Source organism: Petaurus breviceps, unplaced genomic scaffold, assembly GCF_028583685.1.
Source record: "Petaurus breviceps papuanus isolate PSGF00001 unplaced genomic scaffold, PetGlider_PUasm1.0 91023, whole genome shotgun sequence".
NCBI lineage: Eukaryota > Metazoa > Chordata > Mammalia > Diprotodontia > Petauridae > Petaurus > Petaurus breviceps.
Window position 1 is genome coordinate 5,453,085 of NW_027187398.1, and position 27,916 is coordinate 5,481,000.

General features: G+C 39.8%; 1 long non-coding RNA gene and 2 pseudogenes across 1 annotated transcript; 2 read left to right on the forward strand and 1 right to left on the reverse strand.

Annotated features, from left to right (window-relative positions):
• Positions 1-27,916, reverse strand: part of LOC138153746 (heat shock cognate 71 kDa protein pseudogene) — a 572,612-nt pseudogene that overhangs the window by 95,874 nt on the left and 448,822 nt on the right.
• LOC138153690 (tubulin beta chain-like) lies at positions 411-1,234 on the forward strand (annotated as a pseudogene).
• Positions 10,893-27,682, forward strand: LOC138153799 (uncharacterized). Its single transcript, XR_011166455.1, has 4 exons — positions 10,893-10,976; positions 22,653-22,962; positions 23,386-24,417; positions 25,637-27,682. It is a non-coding gene; the product is annotated as an uncharacterized lncRNA (long non-coding RNA).

Sequence of the window (27,916 nt, forward strand, 5' to 3'; positions counted from 1 at the left end):
TTCAGAGGTTTCATTGAGTGCACAATCATCTGAAGACAAACCCCCCCCCCCCCACCATGTATTAACTGTCTTTCCGCTTAGTAGCCTTGTAGCCTTTTCAAGTTAAAATAATTTACTGTCAGTGTGGTAGCTGACTTTGATGCCTTCTTCATCCTCGATGAAGGCATCTGACAATATGACTGAAAGCATCATGCTAAAAAGCATGGGAGCAAGTATACAGTTTTGCTTCACTCCATTGGTGACTGGGAAAATGCAAGAGCATAATTCATTATCCGGAACCCTGGTAAGCATGTCATCATGAAATTGATGTACAATAATGAACTTCTCTGGGCAAACACATTTTGACATAATTTTCCCTAAGCCTTCACAACTGATAATATTAAGGGGCTTGGTCAGATCGATGAACATTGTATACACAATCATTGTGTATAACATCAGTATACCAACTTGTAGAAAACATAGATAAAACCTATTTTATTGGTGATAAAGCCCTCTATGATACCTTTTTCAGAATACTGAAACTGACCACTTCCACATGTGGTGACCTGAACCATCTGGCATCACAACACAAGTGGCATCACTACCTGCTTATATTTCCCAGGGCCACTTAATGCTGACTTGCATAAGCTAGCAGCTTTCTGTCTGCGTTTCTTTATGCCTGGTTTTGCTTCACTAACTAGTCATGGTAGCCAGCAGTACCATGTTTTAACTGTGCCAGAGCTCACTCAGGAGATGTTTGATGCAGAAAACATGACGTCAGTTTGTAATCGACGGCATGGGTGCTATCTTATGGTGGCAGCTGTGTTCAGAGGCCATATGTCCATGAAGAAGGTAGATGAGCAAATGCTCAATGTTCAAAACAAGAACAGCAGTTACTTTGTGGAATGGATTCCCAACAATGTGAAAATGACTGTTTGTGACATCCCAATCCAGGTCCTGAAAATGTCTGCCAACTTCATTGGTAACAGTAGTTCCATTCAAGAGCTCTGTAAGCACATTTCTGAGCAGTTCACAGCCATGTTTCACTGAAAGGCCTTCTTACACTGGTATATTGGAAGGGGCAGGGATGAAATGGAATTCACTGAAGCAGAAAGCAACATGGATGATTTGGTTTCTGAGTACCAGCAGTATCAGGATGCCTCAGCTGAGGAGGAGGGAGGATTTGAAGAGGATAATGAAGAGGAAGTGGAATAAAGCTGTGTATCAATCACTCCATAAATTATGTTGAAAGCTATATGAATTCTTTTTATTCATTCACAAACTTGTTTTTCTGATGTTCATGTCTTGCCGTGTTCTGTGTTTGCTGTTTTTCTGCTCTTTGACATCAAATTCTGTACAGACCATTGAAGCATTTTTCATAGTGGAAAAAAAAGAGGTGATTGGGATGAAGTGACTTGCCCAGTCTCTTTGTTCTGTTCTTGGCATTTTTCTTGGAGTTGTCAGGCAGCAAACACCATACTGACCATTTCTTGGCCTTTTCTGAAGTCACACTGGTTCTCAGGCAGATGACCATCTTCCAGGTGAAGGATCATTCTATTAAGGAGGCCTCTGGAAAGAATCTTGCCAGTAATGACTAAGAGAGATGCCACTCCCCACCCATGATTGTCACAGGACAATTATTTCCTTTGCTTTTATAGAGATGGACAACTGAGGTATACTTGAACTCCTCCTGGGGGAATAGCTTCCTCTTGGCATATAACCTTGAAAATTTCTGTCAGCTTTTGTATGAGCACTGTTACCCCTACCTTGTAAATTTCAGTTGAAATAGAATCAGCACTAGGTGCTTTGCCATAGGAAAGGAGCCTAATGGCATTTAAAACCTCTTCTTCAGTTGAAGTTCAGTTACAGAGGAATTGACTTCAACCTGAGGTATATGGTCAATGGCTTCATCATTGATTGATGATGGTCTGTTTAGAACACTATGGAATTATTCAGCCCCTCTCTTCAGGATTATTTCCTCATCACTAATCAATGTGGTTCCATCAGCACTGAGTAGTTGAGAAGCACCATAGGTCTTTGGCATATAAATAGCTTTCAGGGGACCATAAAAGCACTTTGGATTGTTACTATCAGCATAAAACTGAGTTTCATTTGCCTTCTTATTGAGCCAAGAATGCTGCATCTCTCAAAGCCAGTCCTGTGCAACCTGTGGCCTGTGGACATGCCAAAGGATTTCTGGCAGCCTATGAAAAATGTAGAGGATATTTTCCACTACATTTTTCTCAGGTCTCTTGAAATCTTTTGGTGGGCCACATGTTGTACAATCCTGCTCTTAGCTTTGCTTGTACTTTACTTTTGATGAAGTTAAATGCTGCTTTCTTACAGATGGATGAACTATCCTGCTGGTAAACCCTGTGGAGTTCTTGTTTTTTTGTTTAGCAGCTTCTTAATTTCCTTACCATTGATGTAAAACCATTCCATGTCGGTGGGTATTCTGGCCCAGGTGAGTAAATGCAGTGCTATGTACTAGGACTCTGAAAGTTACCTGCTCCTTTTCTGCTCCACTGTCGGCTCGGCTTTTTCTCCAAGTTTGTAACTGAACTGTTCCCTCAGAGAAGCATTCTAATATTGACATTAAGAATTTTGGTATTTGTCTTGCCTTTGGGCTGCCACTTTTGTTGAACATTTAGCTTGGAGAGGATAAAGTTATGATCAGTTCACCACTGTGATATATAGCACCTTCATCACTCTCACATCCTGTCTGTCTCTTCTCCTTACAATGACACAATCTATTAAATGTCAATATTTGATGTGAAGGTGTATCCATGACATTTTATTGCATTTAGGTAAAGAGAGACAGTGTTGGTGATAAGAAGGTCATGAAGTGCACAAGTCTTCAGTAGTAAGTGCCCATTGCTGCTGCTGTTTCCAACTCCATTCTTCCCTAGGATTCCCTGCCATGTCTGGTAGTCTGTGCCTACTCTTTCATTATAGTCACCTAGAATTATAAGCTTATTCTCTTTTGGCACATTGATGACAAAGATCTCCAGGTCTTCATAAAATTTTTCTTCAACCTCATCAGGGTTCATCATGATAGGGGCATATGCATTGATGATAATGGCATGGTACTTTCCTGCAAGTGGCAATCTCATCATGAGTTTGTCATTCACTCCTTTTGGTAGGCACATAAGCTTGTTGACTAGATTAATTTTGATGGCAAAACACACCATCTTCATGGTGCTCTTTTTCACTGTGGCCACTCCAGAAAACATGTATCCAGCTCTGACTTTGGTAAGCTGGCCTTCATTTGCCAGCCTTATGTCATCCAGGGCTGCCATTTGGATGTGATACCTGCTGAGTTCTCTCACAAGAGCTGGTCATCTTTCAGGTCTATTGGATTTCATGTTGTCCACAAGTATGCACACATTCCATATCTACTAATGGTAAGCAGAATCATCTTTGCAAAAGCATGTGTACATTTTTGTTTCATCCATAGGGTGTGATCCTCACCTGCTGTGATAAGTGGGCCAGGGTCAGATAAAGCAGACAATTTTTTGGGAGCCTTTTCTAGTCCCTTCCTCATGCCTGGAGGTGAGCCTTAAAAAAGGCTGCTCAGACACCTAGGGGACTTCTGAATCCCACTGAAACTTCCAGGGAGAAGACAACCCTATGACCTGTGTGTAGGGTTGTGACTACAGGTCCCAGTGTACCTACACCCACTGTTTTGTCACTTGCCTGTTGTCACAGGACTTTGAGGTGTGTAAAAATGATAAGATGGTATGGGTGATATCTTTTGATTCTTGCATAAGTTGGATTTAAAAGAGGTAGAGTTGCACAAAATCGTGGACCTCACTCTCTTCCAGACCCATCAGAGTCAAGACAAAGTCAAGACTGATGATTTGGGATGCAGTGGATGACCTTGACATCTTTGATATCTAACCAAACTCTACGCACTCCATAATGCAGTCTTCACAATCTTGAAATAGCCATCCCCCTAACTCATTAAAGGGTTTGAGACCCCTCAGTTACCCTCAACCTGGCTTAGTTAACCTGCCCAGATGGTTTCCCAGGGTGTGGCCATTGTACATGCTAAAAGTTCTTGGAGCTACGGTGAGAGTTGAGTGCCAAGTGGACACAAAAGGTGGATGAGCAACCCTGAAAAGGGCTCAGCAGCCCTCATACCAGAGGTACTAGTCTTCCCTGAGCACACCCTATACCCCTCAAGTGTTGCTACCCTTGATTGTAATGCAGATTTCTTGGCTTCCCTGGTTTTGAAGGGTATGTGAGGTCATCACTTGAGTGGTTGTAAATATATATTCAAATTAGAAGAATGGTAAAACAACAGCCTCTTGAAGGTCTGGGTTCTGAGAAGCCAAAAGAGCTCTCAATGACCAACCTGGAGATCACATTAGAGAATATAGTTTCAGTTCTCTCCCTAAGATCTGTAGATTCAAGCAAGCACATTGTAAGAGACTTCTACCTGGGGGTGGCTAGGTGGTGCAGTGAGTAGAGTGCCGGCCCTGGAGTCAGGAGGACTCGAGTTCGGATTTGGCCTCAGACACTTAACACACACATACAAAAAAACCTAGCCGTGTGACCTTGGGCAAGTTACTTAACCCCAATTGCCCCCCAAAATAAAAAAATAAATAAAAATGAGACCTACCTAGAGAAAGAACTGATGGGTCTGAATACGGATTGAAGCAGACTTCTTTTTACTTTATTTTTCTTGAGTTGTTTTTTTTGTCTATGTTTTCTTTCACAACATGACTATTATGGATATATTTTGCATGACTATACATGTATAACCTATATTAAATAGCTTGCCTTCTCAATGGGGGGAGGGGTGATAAGGGAGGAAGGGAGAGAATTCAGAACTCAAAGTGCTTAGTTAGTCAGTCAATAAATATTTGTTAAGTGTCAACTATGTGTCAGGCTCTGTGTTAAGTGCTAGTGATGGAGTGCTTGGGTGCCTGTGTTTGAACTACAGTTTGTAAAATCACATTCAGTTCCAAAATCATTTTTCTCCCTAGCCTCAAAACACTGTCTCAGGCACTTTCTCTCTAGCTCAAGAGTAGCATGCCCTAGCAAAATAATTGTCTCTCTTTCTGATACAGTGGCCAGCTGCACTTATAGAATTTAGTACTATGACCCAACTGTGTGCTGGCCGAAGCAGCTGTGTACTGGGTCATATCTATCATACATATCCTAGACTCAGTCTTATGTATACTCCCTAGCTCATTATACACATTCTGAATCCCTTGTTAGCTTGGAATATAAATTTATTCTCAACATCTATCTTGTCTAACAAGACATTGATGGGGACCACCTGAATTTTCTTAGTCAGCTCTGACTGCTAGCTGACTTAGTGACTGTATAAGCCTAAAGCCACACCTCCAGGTAGCTCCCCCTTGGGCTATTTTCCAGTGAATTCTGGGCAATATGCCTGGGCAGTAGATATTAAAAGTGTATGTTCCTTTAAGAACTGACTACTCCTTAACTCCTTCTTAATCCCACCCTGACTCACCTAATTAGCATATTTGGCACAGGTTTTATTATAGTTATCTTATATAAACTATAATATACCCTCTCTAAGGTTGCAGTTTCCCTAAGAACTCTTGCCACTCTATAGTGTAACAATAAATCTTTGCCACCTTGACTTAGAGAATGCTTGAGTCCGTGAATTCATTCCAGACTGCTTTCCAGGGACTCTGGTTATTGGGGTTCCTGGACTCCCTGAACTCCCTGACCCATTGATCCCATATCATTTCAGATTCAAATACAAAAAAGAAAGACAATTTCTGCCTTTAAGGAACATACATCAAATGAGGGAAGCCAAAAGGAAGCTGAAAAGTGGGAGTGTTGTGAAGTTAGAAGTTGTGAAGTAAGAGTATGGTGGAAAGTCACCAAAGTCCTAAAGTACTTTTGTGATTGTTCAGTTGTTTTTCAGTCATGTCTGACTCTTCATGACCTCCCACCCCCTCCCAGGTTTCCTGGCAAAGATATTGGAGTGGTTTGCCATTTCCTCCTCCAGCTCATTTTACAGGTGAGGAACTGAGACAAAGAGTACACAGGTAGTAAGTGTCTGAGGACAGATTTGAATTCAGGAAGATGAGTCTTCATTAAATTCTCCTGGGGGAGCATGAGGGTTGAACTTGGCAGTTATCTGTACCTTCTCCTCATTCGATGATACTCGATCCTCGAAGTCAGTCATCTTGGGCTACTTTCTCTTCTTTTTTACTAATCTTCAGTTTCTCCCTGTCTACTAGTTGCTTCCCTAGCCTACAAAAACACCCAAGTCTCTCCTATCCTCAAAAGACCTTCCTTAGATCTCTCCATCTCTTTGTCTTTGGGCAGTTGTTTCAGTCTCATCTGACTCTTTGTGACCACACTTGGGGTTTTCTTGGCAAAGATATTGGAGTGGATTGGCATTTCCTTCTCCGGCTCATTTGACAGATGAGAAACTGAGATAAATAGGGTTAAAATGACTTGCCCAGGGTCACAGAGCTAGGAAGTGTCTATTTGAACTCAGGAAAATGAATCTTCCTGACTTCAGGCCTGCCTGAACTGCATCACCTGACTGACCTCTGCTAACTCTCATTTCATCTCTCTCTGCCCTTTTGTGGCTAAATTCCTTGAGAATATAATTGATGCCTTCACTTCCTTTCCTTTCTCTTTCTCTTCTTTAACACTCTAGCATCTGATTTTATCATTCAACTGAAATTTCCCTTTCCAATGTTACCAACAATTTCTTAATTGCCAAATCTAATGTTCATTGCTCAATTTTCTTCCTTCTTGACCTCTCTGAAACCTTTGACACCATAGATTACCTTTTTCTCCTTAATACTCTCTTCTCTCTATGTTTTCCTGACACTAGTCTCTCCTGGTTCTACTCCTACCTGTCTGACTTCTCCTCCTCAGTCTCTTTTTGTTGTTTTCTGGGTCATGCCCACTACCTATGGGTGTTCCCCTGGGTCAGTTCTCTTCTTCCTCTATTTTATTTCACTTGGTGATCTTATAAGCTACCATGAATTCAGTTATCATCTCTATTCTGAATCATTCTTGGATTTATTTTAACAGCTGTAACCTCTCTCCTGACCTTCCTGTCTCTAACTGCCTACTAGACATTTTGAACTGGATGTTTTGTAGACATATTAAACTTAACAAAATTGACCTTATTTACCACTCCAATCTCTTTCCTTTTTTAACTTTATATTTAGACTTTATTTATTCTATTGATGTACCATTTAGTAGAGGGAAAAATCACTTTTAAGGTATTATTTGTACTTCAGTCTTTTAATGGAGTCATGATTTCATTAGTAAGGGTATACCCCATAATACCAGTGCACTTTGCTACACCTCTTAATCCTGTACAATTTTTATCCAAGTTTTTCAATAAATCCTCCATAAAGAATCTATCCAATTTGAAGAAGACAATCTTTTAATATTTGTGAACTGAGTTCACTCTATTACTCTATACATGGCCTTTTACCCTAGCCAGTCATACATGTTCTTAATGATTCCTATACTAAAGAATATTGGGATGAAAATATGTCAACAAGCTTTATTTTGCTGCTTAAAATGAAACTATCTTTGTGCAGAGCAGAATGTATTTACATACATTTCTAAGAGCAAAGTCTTGAATTAGAGTCAGCCTATTCCAATGGAGATATCTTTTGATATTCTTAAGTTTTTTTTTCCATTTTACTTCGAAGCAGATTATTTCTGTTTATTTTGAGTTTTAAGTTACTGTGGACTCCAGAAATTTACCATATGTTCAAAGTAATGTCTCCACCAGCTTTATTTGTGAAAACAATACTTTTAAAATGTTTGACAAATAATTCCAGAAATATAAAATTATATGTATATTTTTATGTACATACATATATGTGCGTGTGTATATTAGTTGAAAGATCTCTACATGAATGAGGTTTTCTCCTAATCAAACTTCACAGTTCATCCTAATAGCACATATTCAATAGGCAATATCAGATGAGAGCTCCTCAAGATCAGGGGATGCATTTTAGTTTTCTTTGTATCCTCAGTACTTAGCATAGTGGCTCTCACATCATAGATGTTTTATTAAATTCTTGTTGACTGACTGAATGACTCATTTTAACAATGCAAATCTTTATGTTTCAAGGTTATTATTGTTAAAAAAAAAACAAGCCATGTTGTTGGATTCTGCTTTCTAATCCATTTGGCTATTGTTTTTGGCTTTATTGCTTTTATTGGTGAGTTGATTCCATTCAAATTCATTGTTATGATTGCTATTTGTTTATTTCCTTCCATCTTGTCTTCTTGTCTTTCTTTTTTTCTCTTTGTCTTTGTTCTCTTTCCAGTGAAGAAAGTAGTGAAAGAGGAGTTTACCTAATGCTTGTAATTTATGAATTACATGGTTGGTTTCTGCTCTGTTGCCACTCTTTTTTTCCCCATGTCCTTTCCCGAATCATGGTTTTTTGCTCTTTCATTTTTTCCTTTTAATACTCCTTTTACACCCACCCCACTCTTACTGTGAAATTTGTTTTGCTTATGACTACTCTATCACCTATCCTGCCCTCTCTCTTAAGTACCCGTCTTTCTTTTCCCTGTCTTCATTTATATCCTGGTTGAATTTTTATACCACACTCATGTGTGTGCAACTGTGGTCATGTATATTAATATATTCAGCCTTCCGTTATCTAGTTCCAGTTAAAATGAGGTTCATCATGAATCCTTATTACATGAGATAGAATTCCCTCCCCTTCCTCTTCTTTTCTTCCCCAGTATAGTCCCCTATTCTTCCCATTTCCTTCTTTTACCAAGGCCACCAAAATAGGACAAAACCACTTCCTGACCTACTGCCTATCTTTTTTTTTTTTGCTTTTTTGGAGGGGGAAGGGCAGAAGAAATGGGGTTAAGTGACTTGCCCAAGGTAACATGGCTAGTAAGTGTGTTAAGTGTCTGAGGCCGGATTTGAACTCAGGTCCTCCTGATTCCAAGGCCGGTGCTCTATTCACTGCACCACCTAGCCTATCTTCTACTGCCTATCTTAACTTTCTCTATGACCCATAAAGATAATCTCACACTGAAAAACTCTGGTTTATTTATTGTCACATTATCTCTTCCAGTTGAACAAATGTGTATATATATTTTTTGCTTCTCTTTACTCCTGTGTTCTAGTCTTACTGTTGACACATACTATCTATGTTGCAATGAGAAAGTCACTTAACCTCTCAGTGGCCACAAGCAAAACTCTAAGGCTAAATTACAGAGGAATCACTTATCTGTATTGGTGAAAGTAGTTTCCACACTAGGAATTTCCTTGACTGATGAAATCACAGGTTATTGTTCAAAGAAAATAAAAATGTAATTGCTACAAATGAGTAGTTTGATTAATAACCAAAGACTTATTACCAGCCCTAGTCCTTCTACCAGAGTAATTGGTTAAAAAGAAGAGGAATTAATGTATCATCTTTTTTACCCAGTTCCAGGAATTTCATCCCTAGATAGGAATAGGTTTGAGACCCATAGTGTAACTGCATTTCATTCTTTGTCATTGATGCCCATGATACTCTACCCATCTGCTTGCCAATGACTAAGGTCACAGGACTATGTCTTCTAAAGTGTCAGAGGATACTGTTGAGCAAATGGATTGACCTGAATGGGGTAAGAGAGGGGGGTGGATAAGAATGTAGAACAAAAAAGACTGGAAAGAATTGGAGCAGGAACTGCACCCTTAAATTGGCGAACAGCCTGCCCTTGTGCCAGACATGTGCAAAATTCCCATCTTTGCTGACTCCTCCATATTTTCCTGTTCTCCTTGTCATAGAGTAGGTGCTTAATAAATGCTTGTGGATTGATTGATTTTTCTCTTTATTTCCTGTGAGAGTACTAAACATCTTTGTTGTTGTTTGGTCATTTCTGACTCTTTATGACTCCTTTTGGGGATTTCTTGGCAAAGATATTGGAGTGGTTTACCATTTCCTTCTCCAGTTCATCTTATAGATGAGGAAACTGAAACAAACAAGGTTAAGTGACTTGTTCAGGGTCACGCAGCTAGTAAGAGTCAGACCAGATTTGCGAAAGACTAGTCAGATTAGTCAAATCAATATGCATCTATTAACATGTATTTTAAAACCCTATTATGGTCTAAGTACCACAAAAGACCAAAAAGTATGCCCTCAAGGACTTATCTGTACATTTTATCATAGAGACAACATGTATACCTATAAATATATGCAAAATAAATGCAAGGTAACTTTTGAAGCTGCTAGCATCTGGAGAAGCAAGAAAGGTCTCATGGAGAAGATATTGCTTGAGCTGAGAATTTTAGGAAACTTATTCTAAGAAGCAAAATTGAGGAGGGAGGACAAAGGCATGGAGATAAGAGATGAAAAATCACATGTGAGAACAGCAAGAAGACCAGTTTGGCTGGTGACTAGAGGGCAGGAAGGGATTAGTTATTCTCTTCCCCTGTTTTTTCTCCAGTCTTTCCTTTGCCAACCAAAACTTCATTAACTTCTACATCCTCAGAACCTAGGTCTCAGCTAACTGCAGGGCTGGGAAGCAGATGATAAATGAATGCCCCTTGAGTCTTATAAACTCACCAGAGATTAAAATGTGTGAGAGAAGAGATCTATGGCCTGCCCTATATTTTGTGCCTGCCCTTCAGTAGGATTGCTATTATAATGTTGATGAGCCAGAGACCTTAAAGGATGGAATCTCTGATCACCAGTTTCTAGCCCTGGACAGGCCCATGATGGACATTTTGGGGAGATCAGGAATGGCATATATGAGGTCTAGGATCACAAGTGAATCAACTCACCTTTGGGGCTCAGAAGGTGAGTAACAGAGGCCTCAGGGTAGGGAACATATGGAATGTCATGGCCACTGGTCAGATTGCTAAAAAAAAAATAAACCTGATCTTCACATAGGATATTCATGTCCCTTGGTCAAGAAGAAGGACCTGAGTCAGATAAAAAGAACTCAATCCTCCAGTAAACCTTGAAGACAAGGAGTTTATATCCTAATGGGGGAGACAACATGTAAATAACTAGGTATGTATAAGCTATGCAGAGTAGATGGGAGGTCTTCTCAGAAGCTACTGGAGGAACAGGGAGGGCAGGAAAGACACCTTGCACAAGGGGATCTTTCATGATAGTTTTGGAGCAAGCTGGGAAGCAAAGAGATGTAAGTAAAGAGGGTGAGCATTCTGGGCATGGGAGATGGGACATGGTGTGGAGTGTTGTGCAAGAAGGACAAGTAGTCCCGTGTAACTGATTATTTTTTACCCATAAACAATGAAGTTCAACAACCATGTCTAGAATCTTGTTTGTCTGGGATGGGGATGCTGTGATAATACTAACAATAGTTAACGCTATGAAAGGGCCCAAATCAGATTAAAATGTAATTGAGAAATATTTCACAAAATAAATAAAGATATAACAGAGATGATGTTAATATGTGGTTTCAAAGTTAAGATGAGACTGTAGAGGTCCTTATATATAGTTTGGTGGCCTTGGTTTCTATCTGAGCTTGACACCACAGGACTAGATGATCCTTAAAGCTCCTTCCTTGCTCCTCCTTCACTTCCTGGCACAGTGAATAGAGCACTGGGTAGTTTAAATCTGGCCTCAGACACTTTCTAGCTCTGTGACCCTGGGCAAGTCACTTCACCCTGTTTGCCTCAGTTTCCTCATTTGTAAAATGAGCCAGAGAAGGAGATGGCAAACCACTCCAGTATCTTTGCCATGGAAAACCCCAAGTAGGGTCACAAAGAATTGGATGAGACTGAACCTCAACAACAACCCATATTATTAAAGTGTGCTGTGAGTTATTACTATGAGATACCCAAAGAGATTGGTGGAATAATAGCTCAGGCTGTGAAGTAATAACAATAACAATAATATTAATAACAACTAACCTTTATATAATACTTTAAAGTTTGCAGAGCAAGGTATAAAAGTGGAGCAACCTATTTACATCATTACATCACAACCAGAGTTGCAAAATCTCACCTGCTCAGAATGAAGTAATGAACGAAAATACTTTATCAGGTGCTCCCCATGTGCCAAGCATCAAGGATACGATTATAAAAGTGATCAGTCTTGACTGCCCAGGATCTGTTATGCCAGAGACAGCATGGTAGAGTGAATAAAGTTGTAGGCTTAAAGACAGGAAGATGAACCTGCTTTCAAAATGGAGCCTCTGGACCTAGCTCTGCAGTCCCAGGCAAGCCACTTAATTTCCATGGGCCTGAGGGATCTATTAAATCGCAGATGGGCTACACTGATGGAATGAGTTCCCACCAAGGGAATTCCCTATCCCCTTCACCCTTCTTACACCCACTGTGTCTCTCTCCATTGCCCTTTGTGTCATCCAGGGAAAGCCCTGAACCCCAGAAGCTTCAACCCAAAAGAATGAGACCCTGATGGTGAATTTAGATAGCAGGACAGGCCTGTGGAGGGATATTTGGGGCATCCTAGGTGTCCTAGATACCTTCCAATTGCACCATCTCTGCCCCACCCATGCCAATAGTGGTTATGTGGCTCTGATGCCCTAGTAGTGACTAATGAAGGCCACTAGGTGGGGAATGTAAAGACATGTCACCACTCCACTGCTAGAGCTGTGAAAAAGCCTGCTTCAGATACACAAGTTGTGTCTCATGGGGCTGTGCCCAGGATTTGGATGAAAGAATCTTCCTATTAGTACAGGCTTTGGTCTTTTCAAATTGCATTGAGGTCCATTGTGTTAACTGATAGAATTTACTGAGGTGGATAGGGCAATGGTTATTATCCCCGCTTTACGGATAAGAAAACTGAGGCCCAGAGAAAATGAGAGACCTGATAAAAATTTCATACAATGAAACCTATAAAGGAAAAGGAACAAGTCGCCAAGGAGAGGGGAGCCCTTGTGTCCAGATATTATCTAGATATGGAAGGTACCTTAGGGAATATCTAGTCCCACTCCCTTTCTTGACAGATGAGAGAATTTATGCACTGCATCTTTGAGGGTGATTTGCCTCTGAATGGGGGGAATCTCTCATACGGGGAGAAGCACATAAGGAAAGACTCATAGTCAAGAATGAGCATGAAGCATTTGTGAGATAGCAAAAACAATGGCCTGACTGGACCCCTAGTCTCTGGTTCTGAGTAGGGAATATTGCCTCTCCTACATGGAACCTTCCCTAATCCTCATTGCCCCTCTGCTCTTCCCCACCCCCAGCTGCTTTCTTCCCCCAAGTTATCTTGTTTTTATATTTATATGCTTACTTCATATATATTTATATTTATACATGTTGCTTCTGCCTGTAGAATGTAAATATTCTAAAGGCAGGAACTATTTCATTTTTGTTTTTATATTTCCTGATACAGTGGAAAGAGGGGCCACTCTGATGTCAAAGGACTCGGGTCCAAATTGCACCTTTGATGCTTACTTTCTGTGTGATCTAGGGCAAGTCACCAGCCTCATGCCTCAGTTTCTCCTTCTGTAAAATGAAGGAGTTGGAGTAGATGGCATTTGAGTTCCCTTTCAGCTCTAGATCTCTGATCTAGTACCTAGCACAATACTTGGAACAAAGTGAGTGACTAGTAAATGTTTGTTAATTGATTTTAAAGAAAAATTTGGATAAGTAGGGTTTGGCTAGTTTGCAGAAAGCCTTGAATACCAACCTGATTTTGTTCTCTAGTCTAGTGGTGTCAGATAGAAATTGATCCCTGCTGCTGCTGTAAGTTGACTTAGAAAATCACAAATTAATATTATCTATGTTTTATTGTATTTTTATTTATTTTGTCAAACATTTCCCAATTACATCTTAACCTGGTCTGGGCACAGTTGGTTGCAGGCAGTCAGAGTTCTCATGAAAGGATTTGAATAAAGGAATAACATGATGAAAATAAAAGTATTCTGGGGATCAATTTAGTAGTCTCTACAGGGCAGCTAGATGGCACAGTAAATAGAGTGTTGGGTCTAGAGTCAAGGAGACTAATTGTCTTGAGTTCAAATCTGGCCTGACAGTTCTTAGCTGTGTGACCCTAGGCAAGTCACTTAACCCTGTTTGCCTCAGCTTCCTCCTCTGTCAAGTGAGCTGGAGATGTAAATGGAAAACCATTTCAGTAACTTTGCCAAGAAAACCCAAATTGGGGTCATGAAGAGTTGGACACGATTGAAACAACTCAACAATAACAAAAAACTGTATAGAAGAAAAGACCAGAGACAAAGAGACCAGTTAGGAAGCTCTTGTAAAGTTTCATGTATAATCACCTTTAAAAAAAATTCTACTATGTTATAGAAATGCTTTTTTTGTTTCTTAAGCTCAGAATAAAATAAATAAAATTAAAAAAATTATCTGAGTGTTAGATAATAAGCAGTAGTTGTGTGGATGGTTAGGAAGGAACAGGCATAAAAGAAATTTCGAAGAGAAAGTTGGGAGGATCAGAGAGGATCAGAAATTTAGAATCAGAAGGGATCTTAGAGATCATTTAATCTAATCTTTTCATTGTACAGGTAAGGACAATGAGGCCTAAATAGGTCAAGTCACTTGCCAAAGGTTACACAGCTAATAAGGGACATACATCATAGGTCTAGGGATCTCTAGAGCCAGGAGCTACCTAGCCCAAACCTCTCTTTTTATAGATGAGGAAGCCAAGGCCTGGAAAGTCTTGTGATTTACCCAAGGTCACAGAGGTTGTAAGTGGCAGAGAAGGAATTTGAAATCAGGTCCTCCACCTCCAAAGCCAGAATTCTTCCCACCATAACATGATACTGCCAATTCTAGTTGGATACAGTGAATTAAAGATGTAGGGGAGCTGAAGATGGCTCTAACTTTTCAGGGTTGGATGTTGAGCATTGACCCAAGAATCAATGGCTGGCCATATGAACCTAATTTTCATTGCCTGCTACTTTTAGATTGAGTCTAAAACCATCATCTCAGTTGAAGGGTCCATACCCTGGGCAATGGAAAGATAATCTTTTTGATTGTATCCACCCCAGGCCTATCGCTGACCTAGCTCTATCATATCTGCCCCACTTCTGCATTAATGCTATCACACAGAAGATTCCTGTTTCCTTAAGTATTATTGAAGGTGAATTCTAGGCGAATGGTTCCTAATTTCTTTTGTGTCATGGATCCCTTTGGAAGAATCAGGTGAAGCCTGTTGATCCCTTCTCAGAAGAAGGTTTTTAAATGCATAAAATAAAATATATAGGATTACAAAGGAAATCAATAATATTGGAATACAATTATCAAAATATCTTTAAAAACATGTTCATAGACCTTCAGATTGAGATTTCTTTCTAGGAGGTCAAAACAAGCTGTATGGAACCAAGTTATGCCATCTTATAGCCTTTTGTGAGTCTAAAGGAATGTGTGGGCCTCTAAGTAGTACAGTGGATAAAGAGTAGTGGGCTTGAAGTCAGGAAGACTCATCTTTCTGAATTCAAATCTGGCCTCAGATTTGAAGCCACTTAACCCTGTTTGCCTCAGTTCCTTATTTGTAAAATAAGCCAGAGAAGGAAATAGCAAACCATTCCAATATCTTTGCCAAGAAAACCCCAAGTGGGGTCACAAAAATTCAGAAGTGACTGAACCACGACAACAAAGGAATATATTTGGTCCTACCTGATTTCATATACCTTGAGAAAATCACAAGAGGAATTTCATCAGAAAAATGATCATTTTCATTTAAATATTTGATTTTTAAAATATGATCTTTTAACATGTGATTTTTCTTTGGGGCCCCCACTTTTCCTGTGGGGAAAGAGAGAAAGCACACCTATAATTTTATCATGAAAGTTAATGGATATACAGTTTTGTTTTTGGAAATTTACTTCATAGATAACTTGTGTGTGTATCACATCTGTTCCAGAAAGTGAGGGTCCCACAACTACCATGTGGCCTCTACCACCCCCACCACTTCTATTACTTCCATTAGCACTAGTTTTTTTTAGTTTTAGTTTAGTTTTTTTTCTTGCAGAAATAAGGCTCATAAAGGGAGGCATAATAAGTCTCTTTAGGTACTTGAAAGGCTGTCAAATGGAAGAAAAATTAGATTTGTTCTGTATGGCCTTAGATGGCAGAACTAGGTGCGATGGGCAGAAGCCGAAAAGAAGTGAATTAAGGTTTCATATTGGTGTGGGGGGGGGGGGCGGAGAAGGGAATGAAAAACACAACTTAAAAAAACTTTTTTTTTGCTCTGAAAAAGTGACATAAGCTGTCTGGGAGGCGCTGTACCTGGAATCAGGAAGACCTGAGTTCAAATGAAGTATCTGGTACTTCCTGGTTGTATGACCCTAGACAAGTTGCTTAACCCTGTTTGCCTCAGTTTCCTCATCTGTACAATGGGGATAAAAATGGCACCTACATTGCCAGGTTGTTGAAAGGATCAGACAAGATATATTTGTAAAGTGCTTAGCATACAGTAGGCACTTAATATTTGCTTATTTCCTTGTGAGCTTTCTCATTCACTGGGAATCTTCAAGCAAAGTCTGATGACCACCTGTAGAGTGTGTTTTAGTATGATTTTTTGGTTCAGCTTTTAGTTGGATTATAAGGCCTTAGAGGTCACTTCCAACTCTGAGATTCTCTGATTTTGTGAAAACTTCTTTATTTATTCTAATCCACATTGATCTCTTCCTCTTCTGAATTCCCATAGCTAATAAAGTCTATACCAAAATAGTAATAATAATAATAGCTAATATACATATATAGCTCTTACTATGTGCCAGGCACTGTGTTAAGTGCTTTACAATTGTTACCTCATTGGATCCTGACAACAACCCTGGGAATTAGGTGCTATTATTATCCCATTTTGTAGATGAGGAAACTGAGGCAAATCGAGGTTAAGTGACTTGTCAAGGGTCACACAACTAGTAATTTCATTGTCAATTTTATATTGTACATATTTTTGGTTGTTACATTGGTCTTAGCCTTATGTCTGTTTATTTCTTTGGAGTGGGGATAGGGTGCTAGTTTGGCCCAGGATGGCCCAGGATTGATGAAAAGAACTTCAGGTGAGGAAACTCCCTCTACTGATGAAGAACTTCTAGTCTTAGAGGATTGCTTGGGGACACTGAGAACTTAAGCAACTTGTCCCAGGTCACACAGTATGTGTCAGAGGTAGCATGTAAGTGCAAGTCTTTTAGACTCCAAAGCCAGTTCTATCTGGCATGCCACAATGTGTCTCTTGGATTTAGTTTACTTGTTATAATTTTTCATTGTATTCCTCTTACCATGTCAATCATTTATTTTTACTTCCATTTCTGTCATCTCTACTTCAATAGATTTCTGTTTTTAAAAATAATATTTTATTTTCCCCCAGTTCCATGTAAAGAAAATTTTGACCATTTACTTTAAAAAATTTGAGTTCCAAAGTTTTTCTGTCTCTTACCTCCCCCTTCCCTGAGATGGTAAGCAATTTGATATGTTATACATATTTAATCATACAAAACATATTACCATATTAATCATGTGGTGAAAGAAGACACAGACCCAAAGGGAAAAAACATGGAAAAAATTCAGAAAGTGAAAAATAGTATGCTTTAATCTGCATTCAGACTCCATCAAATCCTTCTCTGGAGGTGGATAGCATTTTTCATCATGAGTCCTCTGGAATTATCTTGGACCATTTTATTGCTGAGGATAGCTGAGTCATTTACAGTTGATCATTGAACAATATTGCTGTTACTGTGTATGATGTTCTCCTAGATTCACTTTGCATCAGTTCATTTAAGTCTTTCTAGGTTTTTCTGAAATCAGCCTGCTTATTATTTCTTATAGCACAGTAGCATTCCATTACAATCACATACCACAACTTGTTTGGTCATGCCCCAGTTGATGGTCATCCCCTCCATCTCCAATTCTTTGCCACTACAAAAAGGACTGTTATAAATATTTTTGTACAAATAGGTCCTTTCTTTAAAAAAAATTTTTTTTTGGAATACAGACCTAGTAGTGTTGTTGCTGGATCAAAGGGTGATTTCGGTCTCTTTTACGTGTTTTTGGCTCATATATTTCTAGCTCTCTAGAAAGAGTATCCCAAAAGTCTGAGTGCAGTTTTAAAGCAACAAACAAGTAGCTTAAAGCTTTAATAGTTTAAAATTGCACTAAAATGTTTGGGAAACCCTGTATCTTAACTTGTTTCTAGACCTATCTCAGTCATGTATCTTAATAATTACTTATCCCTAGATCCAGCCATCTTTCTGTCTTTATTACTTCCTGACACCATTAGAAAGATCTGAGTTTGAATTCCACCTCTGATACTAGCTTTGTGACTATGGATAAATCACTACTTTTCAGAGTCTCAGTTACCTCATCCATAGAACAGGGGTAGTAGGACCTACCTTGTAGAGTTGTAATGATGCTCAAATGATATTATGTCTGTTAAGCTCTTTGCAAACTTAAACATCTATGCTTTCACCATTAGTTCCTCTCTTTATATATACAGGAAAACTTATAATGTGATAAAAATTATTCCAAAGTTCCATTGATTCAGTACTGCTGCCAATTACCTAATCAACACATAGACAGTTATCTTTGGAATTCATTTATGCTCAGAGTGCAGCCTCATGTGGGTAGAAAGTCAGAGAGCCCAGAGTATCAACTTCAGCTACCTGATATAGAAAGTGACTGTGCAAGCATCATGGGTACAATGGAATTTTACTAAAAGTAGGAGAAGATAAGGATTTTACACTGGGAAGGTCAGGGAACTAGCTAGTCCGAATTAGAGCTTAAGTTTATGTTGCAAGCTTGAGTTTAAAGACTTCAATAGGATGCTTGATTTGTTCGCTTCAAGCAAACAGTGTCAGGAAGTTCAAGACAGAGCTGAGGACAAAGTATTTCTTAAAGACACCTGAGCCAAAAATTCTTATCAGGAGAGAACACTCAAGCTGCAAAGGACATTAGGGCTCATATAGTTCAATGCCATGTCTTATACATATACACACATATATACATATATATTTATTTATAAATATATATATGTCTAACCCAATATACAGGGTGTCCCAAAAGTCTTAGTGCAGTTTTAAGCTTAAAACTACACTAAGACTTTTGGGACATCTTATGTGTGGCTGTCTCTTATCTCTTTTGATCTCTTTAGCTCTGTTGCTAGATATATCTATATTTTTATATATCTGTCCCCATATCTCTACATACATGGAATTAAAGAATGTTAGAGCTAAAAGACATCTTAGAAATCCTATAGGGTGAGATGCGAGAGGGGGCAGAGTTAAAATGGTGAAGTAGAAACAAGATTTCTGTGGGGCTCTAGCTTCCACCCCCTCCAATTTATGTAAAAGGTGACTCTGAACAAACTTTGGAGCTACAGAACCCACAAAATGACACAGAGAAGCTAACCTCCTGCCCAGCAGGCCAGCAGGAAGTGGCCAGTGCAGCACTCTGGGAGCTGAACCCAGCCCTGTATGAGCCTGAGGTTTTAGCTTCAGGACAGGCCTGACTAACCACTGGCTGGAGGGATTTCAGATCACCAGCAGCTGTGGTGGTTTCCAGAATTATCAACGCATAGATGCTAAGGACAAAGTTAGAGGTCAGTGCAGTATGAATTTTGGGATCCAGTAGTTTGGGAGTGCGGTCGGCCTCTATCCCCTGGAGGGAGAAGCTGCTGAGGCACCACAACAGTGCAGCCACCATCACATGGCAGATTCAGCTCCAGGCCTGCAGATTGTAGGGAGACCAAGCAACCAGTTTGAAGGGTAATAGCTCTTGCTTTAACCTGCTTGGATTGGGATTGCGGTCTAGGGTGGAGGTCCTGGGGTGTGTGACCAGCTTGCCAGAGCATGTGGAGGCTTCAGAGAGGGCACCCAACAAATATCTTTGGCAGCTGAGAAAACCCCAGCATTTGGTATGAAGCCCCCCTGTCTGGTCGCAGAGTCCTATTGTGGCAAAAAGCCCAAAAGTCAAGTAATCATGTGGCAACATGAGCAAACGAGGGAAGCAAAGCAAACAGAGCAACCCAACGTAAAATACATTCCTATTTTGGGGACAAAAAGGATCAAAGCATGGAACAGGAGGAAGATAGTGAAGTCAGAACTCTTGCACCAAAAGCTTCCAAGAAAAATACGAGCCAGTTACAGGCCATAGAGGACCTTAAGAAGGATTTTGCAAACCAAATAAGAGAAGTGGAAGAAAAATTGGGAAGAGAAATAAGAACGATGCAAGAAAATTATGAAATGAGAGTCAACAGCCTGACTGAGGAAAATAACACCTTAAAAAATAGACTAACTCAAATGGCAAAAGAGGCTCAAAAAGGCAATGAGGAGAAGAATGACTTAAAAAGCTGAATTTGCCAGATAGAAAAAGAATCTCAAAAGCTCACTGAAGAGAATCATTCCTTCAGAATTAGATTGGAGAAAATGGAAGCTAGTGACTTTATGAGAAATCAAGATACTACTAAACAGATCCAAACAAATGAAAAAATAGAAGGCAATGTGAAATATCTCATTGGGAAAACCACTTACCTGGAAAATAGATCCAGGAGAGATAATTTAAAAATTATTGGACTACCTGAAAGCCATGATCAAAAAAAAAAACCTAGAAACCATCCTTCAAGAAATCCTCAAGGAAAATTGCCCTGATGTTTTAGAACCAGAGGGCAAAATAGAGGTTGAAAGAATCCACAGATCACCTCCTGAAAAAGATCCCAAAAAGAAAACTCCTAGGAATATTATACCCAGGTTCCAGAATGCCCAGATCAAGGAGAGAATATTATAAGCAGCCAGGAAGAAACAATTTGAATATTGTAGAAACACAATCAGGATAACACAGGATCTGGTAGCTTCTACACTAAGGGATCAAAGGGCGTGGAATATGATATTCTGGAGGTCAAAGGAGCTGGGATTAAAACTAAGAATCACCTACCCAGCAAAACTGAGTATCATGTTTCAGGGGAAAATATGGTCATTCAGTGGAATAGAGAACTTTCAGTCATTCTTGATGAAAAAACCAGAGTTGAATAGAAGATCTGACATTCAGATACAAGAAGCAAGATAAGCATGAGAAGGTAAACAGGGAAAAGAAATCATAAGGAACTTATCAAAGTTGTACTATTTACATCCCTACATGGAAAAACAATATTTGTAACTTATGAAACTTTTCTTAGTATGAGAATAGTTGAAAGGAATAGAAATAGAAATATATATATATATACACACATATACATACATACATACATATATATATCTATATAGGAGGGTATATAGGCATATGAATACATATGTGAATTGTGCATATATGTGTATAGGTATACATAGATAGAGGGCACAGGACCAGTTTAATGGGAAGGGATCATACTTAAAAGGTGAAATAAAGAGGCGAGAGAGGAATATAATGAGAGGGGATGGGGAGAGACAGAATGGGGTAAACTATCTCATATAGAAGAGGCAAGGGAAAATGGTTACAATGGAGGGGAAGAACAGGAAGGCAAAAAGGAATGGGTCAACTTTATTCTCATTGAATTTGGCTTAGTGAGGGAATGACATACACACTAAATAGGGTATCTCAACTCACAGGAGAGTAGGGGAGAAGGGGATGAGAGGAGGGATGATGGAAAGGAGGGCAGGCTGGGGGGGAGGGAAGTTGGAAGCACCCACTTTTGAAAAGGGATGGGATCAAAGTGGAGAATAGAACAAGTAGGAGTTGGGATAGGAGGGAGGGAAATATAGTCAATATATTCACTATGGAAATGTTTTGCATACACATATACAACCTATATTGAATTGCTTATCTTCCTAGTAAGGGTGGGTGACAAGGGAGGAAGGGAATGAATCTGGAAATCAAAGTTTTAAAATCAAATGTTAAAAAAATGTATATACTATTATTAATATTATTTTACATGTAATTGGGAAATAAGATATACAAGCACTGGGGCATAGAGATCTACCATGCCTACTGGAAAGTCAGAGGGGGTATGGGAGAAGATATGGGAGAGAGCAGATTGGAGGAGGGGATATCCAGTGGGATCACTATTTTGGGGTGGTGAATAAGGGAAAAACAGGGAGAAAATTTGTAACTCAAAATCTTGTGGAAATAAATGATGTAAACTAGAAGTTAATAAAGCATTTTATTAAAAAAAAAAAGAAATCCTGTAGGGCAAGGTGCATCCTTCCTAACCTGAGGGCTATAGATTCCTGGGGGCCAGCCATGTATGAGAATATTGTAAAGGGTCTAAGGATCTATGCATGTGAATCAACAAACCAGTAAACAGATTTTCTGTGGACTGCTGATTGAGGACAGGGGTCATTTCATTTTTATCTTTGACTCCTTAAATAAATTTTTGTGGATTTGTTTGGGTGTTCTGAATGACAATGTATTACTATAATGTATGCTTCTTGTGCTCATTTTCCATTAGTGCTGGTAGGTACTATTTGAAATGTATATAGATGCTGTTGTGAATAATAAAATACAAATTCATTTGAAGATGTTTCTGAATTCTTAGTGACTTCAGTCATTATGCATTTCCTTGATAAATAGATACCAACAGTACAACTGCTATCATATGGGGAAAGGGCTATGAAATTTTGGGATGTTCAAAAAACAAGATTCTAAAAAACTAGTGATGCAGCTTTGGAAAGGGTAGGGGACTTGAGTCAGCTTATTCAAGTGTGAGTTCTCATTCTGCCATTTACTAGCTAAGGGAGTATGGATGAATCATTTAATCTCTCAGAGTTCCCTCCTTTTTCAAAGGGGGATAATAATCCTCATACTTTGTATTTTGCAGGGTTCTGAAGAAAGCATGATTCAAATGAAAGCACTGTATAAATTCAGCTATTATATCATCTCTGTTGTTGTTTGTCCTTTGTTCTCAAAGAGGACCATGACATCCGGACTTGCAAGTGAATTGGATTTAAAGTCTCCAGCCTCACTTTCTCCCCTGGAGCCATCTAGATTGAGTGGCAAGATATAAATCAGGACCACTGGAGATAACCCTGATGGCCCCAATGCAGTGGGAGACATTGATCTTTTAAAATTAAGGTGTTTCCCAAGTCTCAGTTTGTCTGAAGCAACGCCCATTCAGTGATTAAGGCCTGGTAAGAAATGAGGAATATTGTCCCTTATCTAATTAAAAAAAAATTATTCTGGGAAGGGTTTCTGTCCAAAACAGAAACAATTTCCATTTACATATTTTCTGTATTTTTGTTAGAAGGCAAGTACTTTGAGAGTTTTTTGCCTTTCTTTTTTTTGTATCCCTAGTTCTTAGCACAATGCTTAATAGGGTAGCTAGGTGGCACAGTGGGTATAGCACCAGTCTTGAAATCAGGAAGACTCATCAAAGTAGCTGGAGAATAAAATGGCAAACCATTCCAGTATTTTTGCCAAGCAAGTCCCTAAATGGGGTTGTAGAGAGTCTGAAACAACTAAACAACAAATGTTTAAAAATGCTTGTAGATTGGCTGATATGACCAAATTGACATCTAGTTCTATATCTATATATCTTTTTTTTCTTCTTCAAGGTATCTACATCTATCTCTTGATTTTTACATCTGTCTGCTGTCCATTTTTACCGGGTGAGACAGTACTGGTAGGCATAGGTTCAAGGATTCAAGTTCAAGGATTGCTTTGGACTCCTTCCTCCCGCTCTTATAAAGGTTTGGTTCTTCCCTTATGGTAACTCTACACTTTCTCAGTACCTCATACCCTCTATCATAAGTCCATTGGCTTCTCAGGGCCCTATCTAGTGGATGATTCTTGCTCCAGAGTATTCCCTCTGCTGTCTTTACAATTTAAAACCAGCTTGGTCCCAATACTCCATTGGGTCCTGCTCATTATGCAGAACTGAGGCCTGTAGAAGCAAGCAGAACTTGCTTCCCCTCCCACTCCACCCAGTCCATCATCAGGAACCTTAGCTATCATTCAGTCCAATGTCCTGCCTGATAGAGGAGTAATTTAAGTAAATTAAGTAATTTAAATGCCGACACTGTTTCTTCATCTATAAAATGACAAGGTAATACCTAAAGTGTCTTCCAGCTTTAATGTCTGAGAATTTTTTTTCTAAGGCATAGACAAAAAGCATGAGTATCTTAGAAGAGAATTTAAAGATCTGGGGCATCCCTGGATAGCTGGGATCTTTCCTATTTCCTTTCCATCATACTCCCAGGTTCCTTCAACCTCTTCCACCAACTGTGACCTGAGACCTTTAGATCAGGTCACCCTGCAGGTTAGAAGGTGAGTGAAGGAGGCCTCCAGGAGGGGAATGTCTGGAGATGTGTCATCCCCATTGGGCAGATTGTGAATGAGGCTGCCCAGAATATATGGGCTGTGCTCCAGAGCCAAGGGGCAGAGCCTATGATAAGATAAAGAAGCTTTCCATTTAAAGTCCTTGGTCAACCTTTCTCCAATTACTGCCACTGAGTCAGGTGAGAGTCTAGCAAGGGTCCACAGTGGAAAGGCTGGAGCCCTGAGTTGAGTAACATAGAGTTCTCAGTGATCCCTGTTCTTCATAGAGAAGACACCTGGTCAGAGGATAACAAGAAGAAGCCATGACAGTAAGCAAGGGTGTGTGGGGCAAGAAGAGGAGGAAAAAGGAGGGTAGGGAGTGGGGAGGAGGGAGAATAGGATGGATGGATGGATGGATAGATGGCTGGATGGGTGGGTGGGTGGATGGATGGATGGATGGATGGATGGATGGATGGATGGATGGATAGATGGATGGATGGATGGGTGGGTGGGTGGATGGAAGGATGGATGGATGAATAAAAAAATTTATTAAGCATTTACCATGGGGTTCAGATGTGGCAGTTATTATGATTTAGGTATTTCTTGACGCCAATAGTCCCTGTTCCTCATCCTGTTATGAGGATCAAATAAGATTTTGTAAAGTGCTCAGCTCAGTGTCTGACACAGAGTAGACACTATACAAATACTTATTCCTCTCTTTCCTTTCTTCTTTCCCATCCTCATATACACACTTGTACAAAAATACGCATGAGGCAGCTAGTTGGCACAGTGTAGCAGGTCTGGAGTCAGGAAGACCTGAGAACGGGAATTATCAGTCAATTGGAATCAGTACCAGGGAAGTTAGGTGGGACAGTGGACAGAGTGCTGGGCCTAAAGTCAGGAAAACTCATTTTCCTGAGTTCAAATCTGGCTTCAGACATGTCCTAGCTGTGTGATCCTGGACAAGTCACTTAACCTCTCTTTCCCTCAGTTTCCTCATCTGCAAAATGAGGATTTAATAACAGCACCTTCCTCCCAAGGTTTATCGTGAGTATCAAATGAGATAATAATTGTAAAGCACTTGGCCCAGAGTAAGTGCTCTATAAATGTTGACTATTTTATGAGGCACACTCACATAATTTCCTTGACTCTTCTTTACCATAGATATGAATACCTAACAAGGATTTTAATATTTTTATTTAATTTTTAAAATTACATAAGAAAGTATATTTATTTAATATTTTAATATTTTTCTAGGACATGGGAAAGAAAATCTTTTTTGAAAGGGTTTGATTTGGAAGCCACCATAGGAAGACATTATGCAGGTGTTTCCTATTCAGAAAGCAAAGAGTTGAGAGAAAGAAAATCTTAGAGCTGTCACCTAGTCACAGGATTTCACCTGGTCAGTTTCCATGCCCCCCTGTTGCAGTTTTTAGTTCTGACCATGGAAGTTTTCATAAGCCTCTAGTCTCAGGGGCTGAGTCTTCTACAAAAATATAGCAGGGCCTGAAGCTTATGCATCTAATCTACCATTTGATTCTCTATCAGATTTGGTGACCTTCTACAGAGATGTCCAGCCAACAAAACCAGCAGCCGTGCTATCCCCCAACTAAATGCCAGACCCCTGAGTGCCTTCCCAAGTGCCCTCCCCAGGCTCCTGCTCCAGTTTCTACCTTCTGCAGCTCTAACTCCAAAGGATGCTGCAGGTCTGGCTCTGGAGGACCATACAGCCCATTTTCCTACTGGAGGAGGAAATCCATCAGACGCCGTCCCCAAAGCTCTGACTGCGGTGACAGGGGCAGTGGGCAGAGTCAGAAGTCTGGGGCGTGTGGGTAGTGCGGTAAGCAGCTATGGAGGCTGCTACTGACTCAAAACTCTCAGCCACAAGTATAGTATTGAAGGAATGAGGCCAATGACCCTCCCCCAGCCCACAGCTTCTCTTCTTTTTTTCCATCCTTTCTTTAACCCTCTTCTTTACTCTTTAGGCTTGAGATGCTAAGAGGTTACAGTGAGGAACCCAAAGCTCTCTCCCGGGGATTCGTTCGACTTTGTTCTCCTGGAATCCAACTCAGCTTTATCCCCTGTGCCTCTCTGAAACCCTCCCTAGGATACATATTCCAGCCCTGCACCTTCCTCTGTGCACCAGAAACATTTTCCTTAGTACTATCTAGTTCTTGGTTGGTCCTTTGCTCTCCATAAAAGCTAGTTCTCACTGCCAATGAGATAATGTTTATAAAGCACTTTACAAGCCTGTATAAATGCTGGTAATAATTATCTTTACCTTCCCACTCAGCTCCCCACTGCTAGGCTGCTGCCCTGAGTTAGGTACTGTCTGGAAGTAAAAAAACAGGGCCTATTTTTCTATAGGCAATATGTAACCCTCAACTTTTCACTTTCACTTATTCCACAATCCAATTTGTTACCAAATCTTGTTATTTGTACTTTCACAATATCTCACACACACATACACATACATACAAATACATGTTCATCATATCCATATATATATATATGTGTGTGTGTGTGTGCATGTGTGTTTGTGTGTATATATATGTATATATATATATATACCATTTTCTCCACTCATAAAGTTTCTCCCAATTAATCTTCCTGTCTCCAATTTCTTTCTGGTCCAATCCAGCCTCCACTCAACTTCAAAAGTGCTTTTTTTTGGAGGGCAATTAGGGTTAAGTGACTTGCCCAAAGTCACATGACTAGTGTCGTCAAGTGTCTGAGGCTGGATTTGAACTCAGGTCCTCCTGACTCCAGGGCTGGTCCTCTATTCACTGCCCCACCTAGCCACCCCAAAAGTGCTTTTCTAAAAGCATAGATCTGACCAGTTCACTGACCTCCAGTGACTCTTTATTACCTTCAGGAAGAAATACACACTCTTCTGTTTGGCATTTGAAGTTCTACACAAACTGGTCCCCTTTTACCTTTCCACCTTTTCCCTTTTCTCTTTCTTATATCCATGCATTCTACTCTGGCCTACTGGACTTGAATCTGACATTCTACCTCCTGTTTTTATACCTTTGGTATTGATTATCCCCTACATCTGGAATGGGCAGGTGGTACAGTAGATAGAGCTCTGGGCCAGAAGTCAGGAAGACTATCTTCCTGAATTCAAATCAGATCTCAGACACCTATTAACTGTGTGACCTTGGGCAAGTCATTTAACTTTGTTCACCTCAGTTTCCTCATCTGTAAAATGAGCTGGAGAAGTAAATGACAAATCATTCCAGTATCTTTGCCAAGAAAACCCCAAAAGGGGCCACAAAGAGTTGGACATGACTGAAAATGACTAAACAGCACCTGGAATGTTCTGGCTACATACCTTCACCTTGGCTTCCTTCAAACTCAATTCAAATATTCCCTTCTGCAGGAGTCCTTTTCCAGTGTTCCCCAAGAGCTACTGCCTACTCCTCCCAAATTGCTGTCCATATTCTCTATGCCCATCTTGTATGTACCTATGTTGTCTCCCCCATTAAAATGTATACTCCTGTTTTTGTGTTTTGCTTTTTTTTATCCTAATGCTTTGTATAGTACTTGTCTTGGAATAAGTACTTAATAAAAACTTGCTGGTTGATTGATTAACCTATTTGCTTCAGTGTATATCGGGTAATGCATGAGATACTGGGAAGAAAATTCATCACCACAAATTTGACTTAGTAATAAGCCTCAGCACAGTTATATAGACTGATCCTGGGATGTTAGACATATGTTCTATCAGCAGGTCTGTTCTCAAAACCTTTTTTTGTGTGTGGTTGGACCTGTTGTAGTGCTCAAGAACTCAGGTCCACTTCTGCAAAATTAGGCACTCAGAGTAGA